The 16,318-nt window shown below is 36.7% G+C and overlaps 1 long non-coding RNA gene across 2 annotated transcripts; it reads right to left on the reverse strand.

Moving 5' to 3' along the window:
* Nucleotides 1–159: 159 nt before the first annotated feature.
* LOC145688096 (uncharacterized) lies at nucleotides 160–15,849 on the reverse strand. 2 transcript variants are annotated; one of them, XR_014131843.1, is made up of 3 exons: nucleotides 15,511–15,849; nucleotides 4,261–4,459; nucleotides 160–2,410 (listed from the first exon to the last, which is right to left on the reverse strand). It is a non-coding gene; the product is annotated as an uncharacterized LOC145688096 (long non-coding RNA). The 2 variants fall into 2 exon arrangements; XR_014131844.1 differs by lacking the exon at nucleotides 15,511–15,849 and adding an exon at nucleotides 5,542–5,619.
* Between the last annotated feature and the right edge of the window lie 469 nt (nucleotides 15,850–16,318).

Raw genomic sequence — 16,318 nt, forward strand, 5'->3', positions numbered from 1 at the left:
TTCGGGTGTAGAATAACATTATCTATTATTGTAGTAAGTTACATTTTATTACCTCTTTTCACTTACGAAAAACGGGCAAAAGAAAAATTATTAGGTTTTCAAAAATATTTAGTAGTCTACCCCCTTAAATCAATAGTAGAGAATACACTTTAATCAATAAATATACAAATGGAGCTTATAAGGACTTTCCTCTTCATATTTCCTGAATATTTTTTGGATAAGACTCAAGAATGCTGGGGGGAGGGAACACTTGCGCGTAACTACATACCTTTGACATTGCAACATTGCAACCGGTACTTCTACAGACCACGAACCGCTACTGCTAATTACCCAATAACAACACATTATACTCGAAGATAATGCACAAGGGAAAACAAACACTTCCAAATGCATAAACAAACATGACGGCATCCAGATGGCTCCAAGAACAAAGGATTAAGACTTTTCTAAATTGTCATGTCGAAAAAAAAAAAAAACAGTAAAAATCATGGTAATGGCACAACCGTATTAGAATGTGTGAGGGCAAGCATGTAAAAATAACTATAAGAAGATTAGGATGAAACATTAAAAAATACTATACGGTAAATAAAGGGCATTATATATTTATTGCTTGATTTTGACTTTAGAATGACAATATACTACAAACTATAACAATACTCAGTGATCATATTACAGAATGCATAAGGGGATTACCAAAAACTGTTTTAGAGAAAAAAGTTGAGAAAAGCAAATTGTTGTGTATATATAATAATACTTAGTACCAGATGCCAATATCTGATGCTTCTTCACAACTTTTTGAGTTTGAAAATTGTGCGAAAATGGAAGAAAATATCAAAATTTCGAACTGTGCAACCTTCAACCTGATTTCGCATCAAGCACAAATAGAACACACCCGGAAGCTTTTTCGCCGGGAACACACCCGGAAACTATCGGAACATGCATCCAGAAACAAACGTGTGTCAATATCTGGCGTATAGACACACTTGATCGAGAAGCGACCCAGTCATCACCCTCACAAACTGGTTGCATAGCACCTGCACGATAAAGGATTAATTTTCAAAATTCTTATATGCAATCCGTCACTTCAGCTAAATACTATCTTATGTTGAGAAACAAAAACATTCGGTTGTGTTTTATATATGCTCGCCTTGCTTGGTGCAAATTCGGAGGCGAATTGAGGTTGGAGAGTTATTTGGTGAGGAATATTTTGCTACACGTTAAAATTCTCCACTTCTCATTTTTTTATCTGGAACTGAGGTCACAAACTATAAAACACTCCATCGTGGTTTTTAACTATTATATGCCGCTCTTCATGCTTTAGTCGATGCTGTCAAAAATCCAGGTCCGTGGGGTGAGTACAATGTACCTAAAAATCCATTCGTACCATGCAGTTTTCCATATACTCAATTATAAAAATACTTCACACTATACACCCTTTTGCCATACTAATTACTTTATTTCGAAAAATAGTTAAATATTTTTGGGGGTAACTTTTCTTAGCAGTTACAAGCTGCTTGAGTCATACCAACTGGTAGGTTTATAAATCCCTTCTCTGCCGATACCATTGACCAGCTCACAAAATACCATACGACCATTTTGTCCAATTATAATGTAAGAAACTACAAGTTTGCAAAAAAAGTGAATGAGGTATTTGAATGATGCCTATCTTTCAGTTCATAATATAGCAGACTACCTACAGCACAGATGCTGCAAATCATCTCGTGTATGAACAAACGTTATATTACTGGAAACTGTACAATGCGTCTTTGTTGATAACTACCCCGATGGTAAATATTAACTCTTTTTTCATATGTATACAAGCTAAACGACTGTCTTCATTATGAGTAACTTTCCTTGATTATCACCTAACAAAAACTAAATGTACAAAGCAGATTTATCAACCGTGTGCGGTTTCAACCATATATAAACAAGTCTCTTAAATTGTCCGGATTACTTCTTATAAATAGTTATAAATATTTCGCAATCACTGTTCTTCCGTTACGCATACAAGCTAAACGACTCTCACTTTATGTGTAACTCTCCTTCAAAATTAGCACTCAACAAAAACTAAATGCACAAAACAGACTTATCACCATGCAGTTTCAAAAATATATGAACAAAGTCTTAAGTTGTTCGGATTACTTCTTACAAATAGTTACAAATATTTCGTAATCACTATTCTTCCGTTGGAAGCTGAGACTGCGTGCTGCTTAGAGTGCCACCTCCAGATGAGGATGCTCTCTCATCCAGAGTAACTCTAATAGTGCTTCTGCTTTCCTCAAATGAAACTAGAGTAGCACTTCCGCTCTCATCCATTGAAACTCGAGTAGTGCTTTCGCTCTCATCCACTGAAACTCGAGTAGTGTTTTCGCTCTCATCCAAGGAAACTGGAGTACTGCTTCTGCCTTCTCTGAAATGAAAATTCAAAGTATTGTGCATTTGTGCTATAACATTCGATTATCAACATGATATAATTAAGGCGAGAGTTAATTTCTCACGTATTGACAAGGAAATATCTGAGGACCACGGATGCTACAGTGCCAAGTGACATTAAAGAAAAAAAAAACTATCCTCTGTTGCAGCAATGATATGGAAACACAACGTGAAGTGCATAATTCCTTCAACAGGTGGCAGAATAAATCACCTACGTTGTATTGCTTCCGATACTTGGTGCTTATTTTTTTTTTATTAAAAACGACAACGTTTTGAAAATTTCGCTATTGTTTAATAAACTACTCTTCATGATACATCATCAGAGCAAATTTCGTTTCTCTAGCTCCAGCGCTTCAGCTTGTGCAGCTTTTTCATATTACGTTTTTCCGCTAGTTTGGAAATGAAATCTTTGAGTTTTACGTCCCACGATTATGCCAGTTAGGCTAAAGGAGACTGATGATGAATAATGAATGAAAATGGTGGAATGAAGAAAGTGGGAGGAAACGGAAGAGCCCCGAGGAAACCCATGCACACGGTGTTGGTCCACTACAAAGTTTACTTGGCGGAGGCTGGGATCGAACCCGGGACCCCTAGCACCATAGGTGAACGCTCTACCACTGAGCGACCGCGGCCCCCAAGAACTAACTTGGAATTAATTAGTTCTTCTGTACTCTGCAGTATTTTGAAATTGTCCATATGTAATTTTCTATAATGGTTTCACTTGTGTACATGTTTATCTTCTGGTCCTCAAAAGACAATTAGACAAATGTATTAAAAGTATGTAAAGATCAGTACAACGTATTTTTATCAGGAGTCCTTCGTGAGTGAGTCGGCAAACGTACCGCATTTGTGGCCAATTAGTCCCGGTTTCGAGTTCAAATGGAGGACAATTTGTATCGGACGTAAGTCGAGAAACGGTTTGGACTCCGCTCTAAGCTTATGTGACCCCTTCCAGCATAACCCGGTAGTTGCAAAATAACACCAAGGTGAAACAAACTTATCTCTGCCCATATGTAATATAAATACACAGAGCAAATTATTTATAAAAAAAAAAAAAAAAGTTTAAACCCCAAAGAAAAAACTTTTTTCAATAAAACTTTTTGCCAACCCTCTTACAGACATACAGACAAGCATGTACTAAAATACAGAAAATCAATTAAGATACGTCCTTCAGCGTTGGATATTATAATTAGCCACTGTATTAAAACCCTGCCTCTCCTCCCCATATACTTTTAAGACAATGCGAATTAAGTCACAACCCAGTCTGCGTCTTAATACCAGTAATATTTAGTACATTCATTACCACTAAAAATCAAAGAATTTTGCACCAATCCTGAACGAGTTTTTTTAACTCCTAGCTACTTAAACGGCTTAGTATTCATTGTAATAATATGTTGTTTTGTTCGTGACAGATCACATTTATGTACGTAGCATACGGACACAATGAGCCTACAAGCAACTTATGTAATTTCCTTATATCTCTAAAGCGTTCCCTTTCTTGGAACACTTAACTCACTTGCACCCTCCCCTAAATCTCCAACGTATACTTTAGGTTATAAATGTACAGTAATGCTTCTTTTTACAGTGTTTGATGAAGCCAATATGTTCAGTTAGTTGGCGAAACTGTCACATTATTTTAAAATAAACGTTGTTTTATTCAGTTATTTATTTCCTAGTTCAAGATATTTAAGATAGCAAAACTATTATGAACCAGTTAGCTATAATTTCACCAGGAGTCAAGAGAAATATTTGATCTTTCTAGTGATGATAATGTATAAAATTATCAAGGTTCAAATAAATAAATAAAAATAAAGAAACTGAATATACCTTCTGCAAATACTTTGGAAAAGCAGGAAATACAGATGGAACTGCATTTTCGCGAATTCTCACACAAGAGAGGGACGTTCTATCAATGTCATCTTCTCGGAAATGTACAGAACAAAGTGCACTACCAGCACTAGGAGTCCAGTTTTTCCGTCAAATAGACATAATCCAGGCTTCACGCAATTCTTTCTTCTTAGGTATCCTTCAATTAAAAAATGTACAAAATTACCATTAAAAATTCAGATTATACAATACGAATATAGAATTGGTTATTGAGCTTATGGAACACACTTTAATAATAATAATAATAATAATAATAATAATAATGTTCCTATTTCAGGTATTTTTAGACTATATTTCCATACTCCCAAGGGTACTCTTCATCGGGCATAGGGCTTAACATTTTTTCTCTTATGCAGCTCTTCACGTAGAATTTCTTTTCTTTTCTTCTTTGGTAACAACAATGGTGTGAAAATTTCTTTTTTAACTAAACTGATTCTGTATTTTTAAAAATCTATTCCTGTAATTTTCTACGTTGCATGTAAGTTTGGAAGACGTGAAAAAGGAACATTATTCAGGTTAGTTGTAATTGTTATTACAAATACAGAACTTTAGCCATAAAAGGCTGACAACGCAGATTATTACCCGGTCTTGCTATTTGTCCCCCCCCCCCCAAAGTAATCTACTGCTACACTATGCGCGGACTTGGATTTGAATAAGTTATTCTATATTCTAATTTTGGAAAGTATAACCATAGCTTTACTTGGGAAACTCTCTTACATATCAAGTTTAACCTATCTATCGATCTTTTCCGCTTCCTCTTTATCATATAATGACAGTGTGCTTTACTGATACCTTCTTTCACTGGAAGCTTTCTCATACACATGGACAATGAAACTACATTTAATTCCGACATTCAATCATATCTCAGGTTTGAAACTTATTACACTAATTTTATGTGAAACACAACTTCTCAGAACTTTTTAAATTCATGCAATAACAATAATAAAAATTGGAATTAGCGTAGAGCAGTGATAAGTTTCTCATTTATGAAGAAGAGTATGTAAAGCATTATATTTCAGAAATTGAAGATAACCCGATTCTTCTCAATTCTCAACTTTGCTGTAGGTATCTGTTTTAATTTAACTTCACATCACACAACATACAAGTAGTCTTATCCTTGCGTACACACACAAAATAGGACTGTTTTAAGTGTTCGCCGACAGATGGTGTTGTTGCATCTCTACAGATAATGCTGGGCGCAATTATGCAAAAAATATCTACCTGTTTGGGCTAGGTAGTTACTAGAAGCTAGCATTGGACCTATTCACGTCTGGGAAGCGCAAAGAAGGTCGGTCCGCTCGATATCAAGGGAATGCATGTAAAAAAAAAAAAAAAAAAAAAAAAAAATCAACACCGTATGATGATAATTTATGTTTAAAAAAAAGTTAAATTCTGGACTATATGAATTCGGTATTGTGGCAATATTAGGTACATAGAGCATAATATGGCAGTTTCAAACCCACTATCTTACTAATTCATTAATCTTGTCTAAAGCCAACCCTTAACTTAGAACATGTATGCTCCAGTAATGGAGGGGAAACGTAAATGGAGAGCAGGAACTGAAAAGCGAGTATTATCTGAACCAAATATGGTGAAATGTGGCAAAAGTTTAGATGCCAATCCATGTAATGCGGGCATGCAGTTGAAAAATGTACGGAAGAAATATATATTACTTGATTACACAATAAGATCGTACAAGTAATAAAAATATATCGGGGTCTTACCTCTTGCATGTATAGTAAGGCAAAATTCGAAATGAAAAGTGTGGCGTTTACCAGGTAATACTCCATAAGAAAGACATGAAATAAAGTGTTATATAAAGACAGTGTACAAAGCACTGATGCTAATAAACACTCGCCCCGAGCGAGTTTTTAAAATCGCTATTATTTATTTTAAACGTAAATAAATTATTTTGGTAGATCTTTAGTAATGGGGGGTGGGGAAACTAACGAAGACCAAAAACAACGTGCCTTGTGTGACTCCAAACCACCTTTACTCGCTAATGCTCGCTCGGCAACTGTCTGAATTAAATGTATTTAACCTCAACTATCCGAATGTGAATAGAATATCGGGAAAATTCGGTTAAAATCCTGGCCTCCCTAAAGTTAAACAATAGCCACGATTTCTAATGGAATGTGAGCAAGTAGGTTGGATTTTTTTGTTGGGCTAGTAACATTTTGTTGCCTATTTGCATTCTTGGTACAAAGTGATCATTGAACACACAACTCTCACAAAGCTGTGCCAGTTGCATATGGCTATAGGGCACATGCTTTCATGAAGCATAAAACGTTTTTCCACTACCATTTATGTGTATACACACGGTCAGTAACGCGCCTGCTCCCTACACAAAGCCTCACTACGGCTAGTATTCCCCTGCCTGCCTCAGATAGCAATCTTGGTTTTTAATGACCACATAACACAAGTTGGTTTGTGCTTTTAAGTCGATTCTGCTATATATAGTGCTGTTTTATGATATACCTGCACACGCTGTAGTTATACTCAGCTCTCCTGAAGTCAGTCTGAATATTTCATTACAAATCCTTATTTAAACACTCTTTAAGATAGAAACAGTGCATTTCCTACTAAAAGGAGTTTATATTTCACGAATATAATCATCCCGTTGTGTAGCAACCTAGTACAGGTAGTATATTTGTATGTGTCCTGGATTTTTGTCCCACGGACATGTATTTGATAGGAAACTCCGCTCCCAACGCCCCATCTAAAAGTATACTTACATTAGTAGAGTGTTGTTAAGCGCTAGTGGGAAGCATGAGAAAGTAATTAATTTTGTGCAGTAATATAATACAGATGAATTTACACTAGCATAAAGCACAGAAAGCATGAAAACAAGAATTATTTATGATTAAATGTTAACAGTGAACGATGAAAATGAAAGAGAAGTAGCTAATTATAGGCAACATATGTTAAAATAATAACAAATACATTTGTTAACAACGTTAAAAACTGGTTTAAGGTTAAAAACGTTAAAAAACTGAAGGTCTAATTCGGGGACGCTACCTGCGGAAGATCAGCTTTCTTACTACTTTTGGCATTATTCGAGCAGACGGTTCTACCAAATTTTGACACATTTCTTACATTTTCAGGTTAGGTTAGAGCTTTGCAACGGCGCAGACGTGTTATATGCTTTCAGGCGAGTATCGATATTTATTGATTCATTTCCTTCTAGTTAAAGTCTTTTATGAAAACTATAATAAAGGGCTCTGCTGTGATAATGAAATGAAATCTTTGAGTTTTACGTCCCACAGTTATGCCGGTTAGGCTAAAGGAGACGGTGATGATGAATAATGAATGAAATAGTGGAATGAAGAAAGTGGGAGGAAACGGGAGAATCCCGAGAAAACCCACGCACACGGTGTTTGTCCACCACAAAGTTCACATGGCGGGGGCTGGGATCGAACCCAGGACCCATAGCACCAGAGGTGAACGCTCTACCACTGAGCCACCGCGGCCCCCTCTGCTGTGATAAGTAAAATATACTGGTACTATAACGATAATTTGGGGATACCCTAGCTCAGTCGGTAAGACGGCTGACTTTGACTTAAACGTAAGAGAAACGGGTTCAAACCCGGGTCCAAACTAAAAATCTTACCGATGCTGGAGCCCCGGACCACCCAAATAGTCGGCTCGCATGGAGCTGTGTGTGTCTTTTCGCAGAGTATGCACTAAATGAGAAGGCAAGGTTCTAGATTACTGGTCCCCTTCCCATTGAGCAGTAATAAAGACAGAAAACAACGTGCCCTGCGGGGCTCTAACCAGGGTTTGCACAAGTGGGCCCAGCCCGAAAAAACCCAGTGTTTTTTTTCGGGTTGGACCCACCTGAAAAAACCCACTTTAAAACCCACATGGGTTTTTCACCTATTTGTTAATATATGATTGGTACAACTAAGGTGATCACATTGTAAGTGATTTTCATCAGATTTTACTTTCCTTGGGCGAATTAGAGGCTCTCACGTTAAGGTAGACAACAACATTCAACATGCGATCTTCATAAAGTTCTGAATGCACTGAATGAATTTTTTAAAAAATACCTTAGCTTGAGATAGTTATAGAACAAATTAATGTATGGATTATGCTGAAAGCCTATTTGAAGTACAATAAGCAATTTTGTACTTTAGAAAATATTTTCCGTGAATAGTGTGCTCGTCGACACCAAGGGACGTTATCACTCATACATTTGACGGGTTTAAGGTCATAGGTGTCGGTACTAATAGTACATATGTAAATACATTAGTAAAGCTATCAGCATTATTTCTTACCTTGGATGTAAAACACAAGTTTCTTCAACTAAAATTTGGTTTTCCAACAATAACACTTTAGTTCAGTCATTTGTTGCTACTCTTCAAATAATTATTCTGTAGAATCAACACCAGCAATAGCGTAAAAATTCTTGTCAAAATTAAGAAGCTTAATGCTCGGGGTTCTGAAGACTATGTAACGCTTACTATTTCAAGTGCTGAGTTCAAATTTCCGTACTAGTGGAAGTTTTGATGTACACGCCGTGAAAGAAGTGCTCGGGAAATTAAACGCAGAAGGATCGGAAATGAATACTTCAACAATAAAACTATTTATTTTACGCTTAAGCCTGCCATACGTCCCGTTTTTGGGCCCGAGTGTCCCGTGTCCCCGTAAATTTAGTCGAGACAGGGTAATTTCCCGTTTTTTTAACTCCGTTCCATTTCTGCTATCAATATCAGCTTATTCGAAAAGTGAAAAACAAACAAACAAACAAACAAAAAAAACTGACATTGGCTGGAAATCCTGTAATTAGTGAATGAACAGTACGCTGTTTCGAGGAAGTTATTACACCACCCTGTTCGACTTAATAGCGAGCAAAATTTAAAATGCTACTTCCTACATTGCACTTTATGGGAACTCGGATACTCTCTCGTACATAAAAAAAAAAAAAAAAAAAAAAAAAAAAAAATGTTTCTACATTTACAAACACAGGGAAGATAACTGACCTTTTCTCCAACAACACATTCGATAAGTTAACAAGAATTATTATCTTTTTCAGAAGCTAGGTCATAGAATTGTGAAATCAGGAGAAAAAGGAGAAAAATCAGCTTTTCATCAGATTAAACTGACGAACGTAATTTTGGCAAATACAGCCATGTAAATAAATATTGCTAAACGCGTGAAGAATATTGTAGGTAGATTGTACCACTGATTTAAATAATTTGCATATTGTTTTCCTGTAAAGCATTTTTATAGCACATCTCAAGTTTTTAGGCATCTTCAGTCCGTACAATTAATTGCGGGGTACGAACAGAGAAAAGCAGCTGCTGCTTAGTGAACTTTCATCTATTATATTCCGGAACAGGACGTTTGGGCGCCACCATTTGGGCGCGAGGTACATAGTAAAAATCACAATTTACGACATATAAAGTAAGCTAGGCACGGAAAACTAAGCGCGAATCAGGATATATACATTTCCTACACTTTTATCTTTATCTCATCTCATTTATCTGTATATTTTCTATCTCTATCTTATTTATTCATCTAAATTAAATAGTTTAATGCGTTTGTGGCATTTGTTGCCTAACCTCGTCATGGATTGATTTTTCGCTTGTTCACGATGCTTGTACTTCTGATCTAATTTTTGTATTATATAAGAAAGCTAGGAAATAACGGAATCAGACGAACTGTTAATTTTCATAATGTTAATTAAAACATACTGATTTAATTTTTGTATTCTTTAAAGAAGTTAATAATGAAGACAGTGGGAGGAAATATAAGAATCCCGAGAAAACCCACACACAAGGTGTTTGTCCACCACAAAGCTCACTTGGCGCGAGCTGGGATCGAACTAGGGATACCATGCACCAGAGGTGAACCCTCTACAACTGAGCCACCGCAGCCTATTATACTTTTGTTCATAACCAGACTACAGTTAGTTGCATTGTGTTGGAATGGAAAGTTAATGCGGAAGGGGGGGGGGGAGTCTGAGATGTCCCGTATTCTCATGAAAAAAATATGGGATGTTTACTTACGCTGGAAGATGTTAATTTCATACAAGACATTTTGAAACATTTATTTATTTCATATAACATGAAGTGCATTTTTGTTTTAAATTAATAGACCCCTTTTGGTATTCACATTTGCCGAACTTCAGTCAGGCTTGTAGATGAATTGATCTACATGTGTTCGTTTGTCTGCCGAGCTCCTTCATGGTTAAGCGGTTAGAGTATGTGTCTTCGGCGTGGGAGATCCGGGTTTGCTTCCCGGAGGGAGATCTTGTGGTTCGGATTCCATGTTAATCAGGAGGTCCCGTCTCATATAGCCTCGCTGCTGAAAGGGACATTAAACACAAAATCAACTCAACTTGTTTGTCTGCCTCTACCACACACACTACAGGTTACAACTTTCGGCCTTTTAAGTTAAAATTTTCAGAGTACAAGCACAAGACACTAAATTTCCCGTATAGATTTTGGCGGCATACCAACGTAAAATGTCAAAATGGCGGCCATTTTTTCAAAACAGCGAGTATCCGCGCTACGAAGCGCAACGTTCAGTCCTTTAAGTTGAAATTTCGACGGTGGAAGCACGAGATACGCTAAATTTGCTGTATAGATTTTCTCACAAATCGAATGTAAAATTTCAAAATGGCGGCAATTTTTTCGAAACAGCAGTGAGTTGAAAATTGTAGCAAGTTGTGACAATGACAATATTAAAATATAAATCAAATTTTAACACTTTTACCCCAAAGACATTGAAATATTTCGAAAAAACTCGAAAAAACCCATATGGGCCAAGGTGGGTTGGGCTTTTTCAAACCCTGGCTCTAACCCGCCTTCACTCGCTGACGCTCGCTCGGCAATACTGTGAAAATTAAATGTATAAACTTTAGTACAGAACGAAACCAACCCAGCTACTAATCTACACGGGGGACCAGTAATCTATAACCTTAATTACTTGGAGATCTACTTCAGGAGGACTCTGTACATAGTGTCGACACATAGCAAAAAACTACAGTGCATAAAATACGAACCACGTGGTGCTAGGTGGCTACTAAAAAGCACGAATGCTACCAGGGTTTGAAAAAACCCGGGCTTTTTTGAAAAAGCCCAACCCACCTGGGCCCATATGGGTTTTTTCGGGTATTTTCGGGTTTAATGGGGTTTTTTCGAAATATTTCAATGTCTTTGGGGTAAAAGTGTTAAAATTTGATTTATATTTTAATATTGTCATTGTCACAACTTGCTACAATTTTCTACTCACTGCCGTTATGAAAAAATGGCCGCCTTTTGAAATTTTACATTCGACCGCCGAGAAAATCTACACAGCAAATTTAGCAGATCTTGTGCTTCCACCGTCAAAATTTCAACTTAAAAGACTGAAAATTGCGCTTCGTAGCGTAGATAATCGCTGATTTGACAAAATGGCCGCCATTTTGATATTTTACGTTGGTATGCCGTCAAAATCTATGTAGGAAATTTAGAGTGTCTCGTGCTTGTACTCTGAAAATTTTAACTTAAAAGGCCGAAAGTTATACCCTGTAAAGTGTGTGGTAGAGGCAGATAAACGACTTGAGTTGATTTTGTGTTTAACGTCCCTTTTAGCAGCGAGGCTATATGAGACGGGACCTACTGGTTAAAGTGGAATCCGAACCACGTGAGCTCCCTCCGGGAAGCAAACCCGGGTCACCCACGCCAAAGACGCGTACACTAACCGCTTAGCCATGAAGGAGCTCGGCAGACAAACGAACAAATATAAATCAAGTCATCCAGAAGCCTGACTGACGTTCCCCAAATATGAATACCAAAAGGGGTCTATTAATTTAAAACAAAGATACAATTCATGTTGTATGATATAATAAATGTTTCAAAATGTCTTACATGAAATTAACATCTTCCAGCGTAAATAAACCTGCCATATTTTCTCCATGAGAATACGGGACACCTCAGACCCCCCCCCCCTCTCAACTTTCCAACACAATGAATTAAACTATAATCTGGTTATGAACAAAATTATAATAGGCCGCGGTGGCTCAGTGGTAGAGTGTTCACCTCTGGTGCATGGGGTCCCTAGTTCGATCCCAGCTCGCGCCAAGTGAGCTTTGTGGTGGACAAACACCTTGTGCGTGGGTTTTCTCGGGATTCTCAGGTTTCCTTCCACTTTCTTCATTCCGTCATTTCTTCATTTCTCATTATCACCGTCACCTTGAACATAGCAGGCATAACCGTGAGACTAAAAGTAAAAGATTTCATTTTATTTAATTAATTATTATTATTTTTTTTTTTCACAATACGTATAATAGGCGTAAGTTCACTAAGCAGCAGCTGCTTTTCTCTCTTCGTACCCTGCAATTAATTGTATTGACTAAAGATGCCTAAAAACTTAAGATGTGCTATAAAAATGCTTAACAGGAAAACAATACGCAAATTAATTAAATCAGTGGTACAATCTACCTTCAATATTCTTCGCGCGTTTAGCAATATTTATTTACATGGCTGTATTTGCCAAATTTACGTTCGTCAGTTTAATCTGATGATAAGCTGATTTTTCTCCCTGTGTCGTGTGTAATTGTCAGGACCAGAGTTACATTTTTCCAAGACCTGGACCAAAGCACAATTCTGTGACCTTAGTCTCTGAAAAAGATTATAATTTTTGTTAACTTATCTAATGTGTTGCTGGAGAAAAGGTCAGCCATATTCACTGTGTTTGTAAATGTAGAAACACTCAAAGCTTTTTTTTTTTTTTTTTTTTTTATCCGGAGAGTATCCGAGTTTCCATCAAGTTCAATAGAAAAAGTAGCATTGCAAATTTTGCTCGCTATCAAGTCGAACAGGGTGGTGTAATAACTTCCTCCAAACTTTTTACATGCAACAGCGTTCTGTTCATTCACTAATTACAGGATTCCCAGCCAATGTCAGAAATTTTTGTTTTTCACTTTTCGAATAAGCTGATATTGATATCAGAAATGGAACGGAGTTAAAATAGGGACACTCGAGGCCCAAAAACGGGACTGTCCCGACGTATGGCAGGCTTAAGCGTAAAATAAATAGTTTTATTGTTGATTTATTCATTTCCGATCCTTTTGCGTTTAATTCGGGAATTTTCCGACCACTTCTTTCACGGCGTGTACATCAAAACTTCCACTAGTACGGAAATTTGAACTCAGCACTTGAAACAGTAATGTATTTACATAGTCTACGGAACCCCGAGCATTAAGCTTCATAAGTTTGACAAGAAATTTTACGCTATTGCTGGTGTTGATTCTACAAAATGCTTATTTGAAAAGTAGCAACAAATGACTGAACTAAACTGTTATTGTTCAACCAAATTTTAGTTGAAAAAACTTGTGTTTTACATCAAAGGTAAGAAATAATACTAATAGTTTTACTAATGTATTTACATATGTACTATTAGTACCGGCACCTATGACCTTAAACCCGTCAAACGTATGAGTGATAACGTCCCTCGGTGTCGCCGAGTCGACGAGCACATTATTCACGGAAAATATTTCCTAAAGTACAAAATTGCTTATTTTACTTCAAAAGGCTGTAAGCATAATCCATACATTAATTTGTTCTATAACTATCTCAAGCTAAGGTTTTTTTTTTTTTTTTAATTCATTTACTGCATTTACAATATGATCACCTTAGTTGTACCAATAATATACTAACAAATAGGTCAAAACCCAGGTGGGTTTTAAAGTGGGTTTTTTTCAGGTGGGTCCAACCCGAAAAAACCCACCGGGTTTTTTCGGGCTGGGCCCACTTGGGCAAACCCTGAATGCTACTCAACGAGCCAGGGCAGAAGCGCAACAGTGGAGCCCGATCGTCAGCGAGAAGGGACGTGCACAGGTAGCTGGCGCGTCAGCGACGGGGGTATACGCATAAACAAGGATAGTTGAAGAACACATTTACATTTACAATAATCTCACTATCACTCAAAATTCATTTCAATATGCTGTGCACTGACAGTAATAACTTGTATTCACATTCTCATTCCTTCACGAAACATGTTCCACATCATATTCTACCTACAAATTCTCCATTTTGTAGAACCGTCTGCTCGAGTGAATCCTACTTCTCTCTAAATCGCAGGTTCTTGGCAAGGTTCTAGAACACTAGACCCCCTTCCCATTTAGCCGTAATAAAGACAGAAAACGACGTGCCCTGTGGGGCTCTAACTCGCCTTCACTCGCTCGGCAATATTATGTAAATGAAATATTGAATTTTGGTACAGAAAGGAACGAACCTAGCTAGTAACCTATATACGGGGAACTGTTCTAGAAACTTCTCCATGTTCTTGTCACTTATTGTTAACTTCAGTACTTATTAAGGTAATAGTATACATGAGAACCCCCTGTCTTCCGTGCGCGAGGATACTTCATATTATATATTTATACGTTACCAAATTAAATCACTGCGTTGTCTTCATTATATGTGCTTAACATTCTATTTTTACTTTCTAGAATAAATTTTGTTGATTTCGATTCGAAAAATGTTAAATATTTTTAAATTTATATCATGATGCAGACCAAAATCCTTGTTGCATATAATGTAATGCGCTATAGCATATAAAGTACAAGGGCAAATAGGTACGCTCTTTTTTATTTTCGTATCAGTGGATAAGTAAATGAAAGTGGGTTTGTTACTCCCTTTCTAAGTTCGTAGATACTCAATGAATAATCCCTAAAAGTATTAGCGTCCAGCTTCTTCTGGAACTCAGACGGTCTTACGTATACTATATCCCTTATTAATTCTCTCTGTATTATTTCATTTATAACACTAACTTTATTACTTGTTTCCGAGTTACTGTGATGAATTGTCGAATGTTAAGTCGGAACACATACTTCTACTAAGAACATGTAAATATACATATCCATTCAGATACATAGCTTGTCACAAAATTTAAATCAAAAGCACATACAATAATTTCAGTATGACGATTACAGTTTTTCTAATGGAACGAAGTGTAACTTACGTTCTCTTACCACCTAAATGGATATCACTTACACTAGGACGTGCACTAGCATTCAGTAGCGTACTTCTGAATCTATAAAGAACTCAACCTAATTGAAGCTATAACAACATGTGTAGTATGTCTATTTAAATAATTACTACTAAAATCTTCAAAATATAATAAAAAGAGCAGATAATACTGACATCAAAATATCAATACTGCTAGAAGCGAGTATCTTTTAATTAGGGATTTTCTTACCTGAGAAAGGTTATTCCGGGTAATTTCTCCTCACTCCTATTTGTACAGCCGTATGCTACTGAAGTAATACTTTAAAAATAAACGACAGACACAGTACATGTCTTCCTATGAAGATAGCAATGTTTTATGTCAACAAATATGGCGGTAACGAGAGTAGCCAATTAGACGTGCCGATGCTCGGATGTTTTTTGGCTTCATTCTTTTAATAGGATGAAGATATATAAAGGCAGATCCTCTATTTTACAAGATCCTTGGCGACGGCAAACTTTCAATGTTATATTTTCAAAAAAGATGCAAGTTAATTGCAGTGGTGAATTTATATTTGCAAATCAGTGAAAATTTGCAGATTATATTGAAAGCTTTTAATAAATATTAAGAAATTTTGCCTTCGCAAACTTTCAGATTGTTTGCTCCACTAAACGAAGCAAAAATTTGCCGCAAGTATTCGTGCTATCTGGGTTGGTGGGGGCCGGTATCAAACCCGGGACCCCAAGCACCAGAGGTGAACGCTCTAGCACTGAGCTCTAGCGGCCTCCGTATATTTTAAACATTAAGACCACAACAAGAATATATGATAATCACAAATATAGCAATACTTCCGTTCTACTGACCGGACGTTTCTGTCCTTCTAGTAGGGCTACAGCATCGTCCTACCGGAAGGACAATATTGTTTGGACATTGAATCATTAACCAAACAATACAAACTTTATAAATATTTTTTTCACAACCAAGGGAATTGGAGTTGTAATTTCCTTCACAATTAAGTATTGTAATATGGAATTAAAATGACAGCAATAACAGGTACTCA

This window comes from Thermobia domestica, chromosome 1, assembly GCF_964235325.1.
Source record: "Thermobia domestica chromosome 1, izTheDome1.hap1.1, whole genome shotgun sequence".
Classification (NCBI taxonomy): Eukaryota; Metazoa; Arthropoda; class Insecta; order Zygentoma; family Lepismatidae; genus Thermobia; species Thermobia domestica.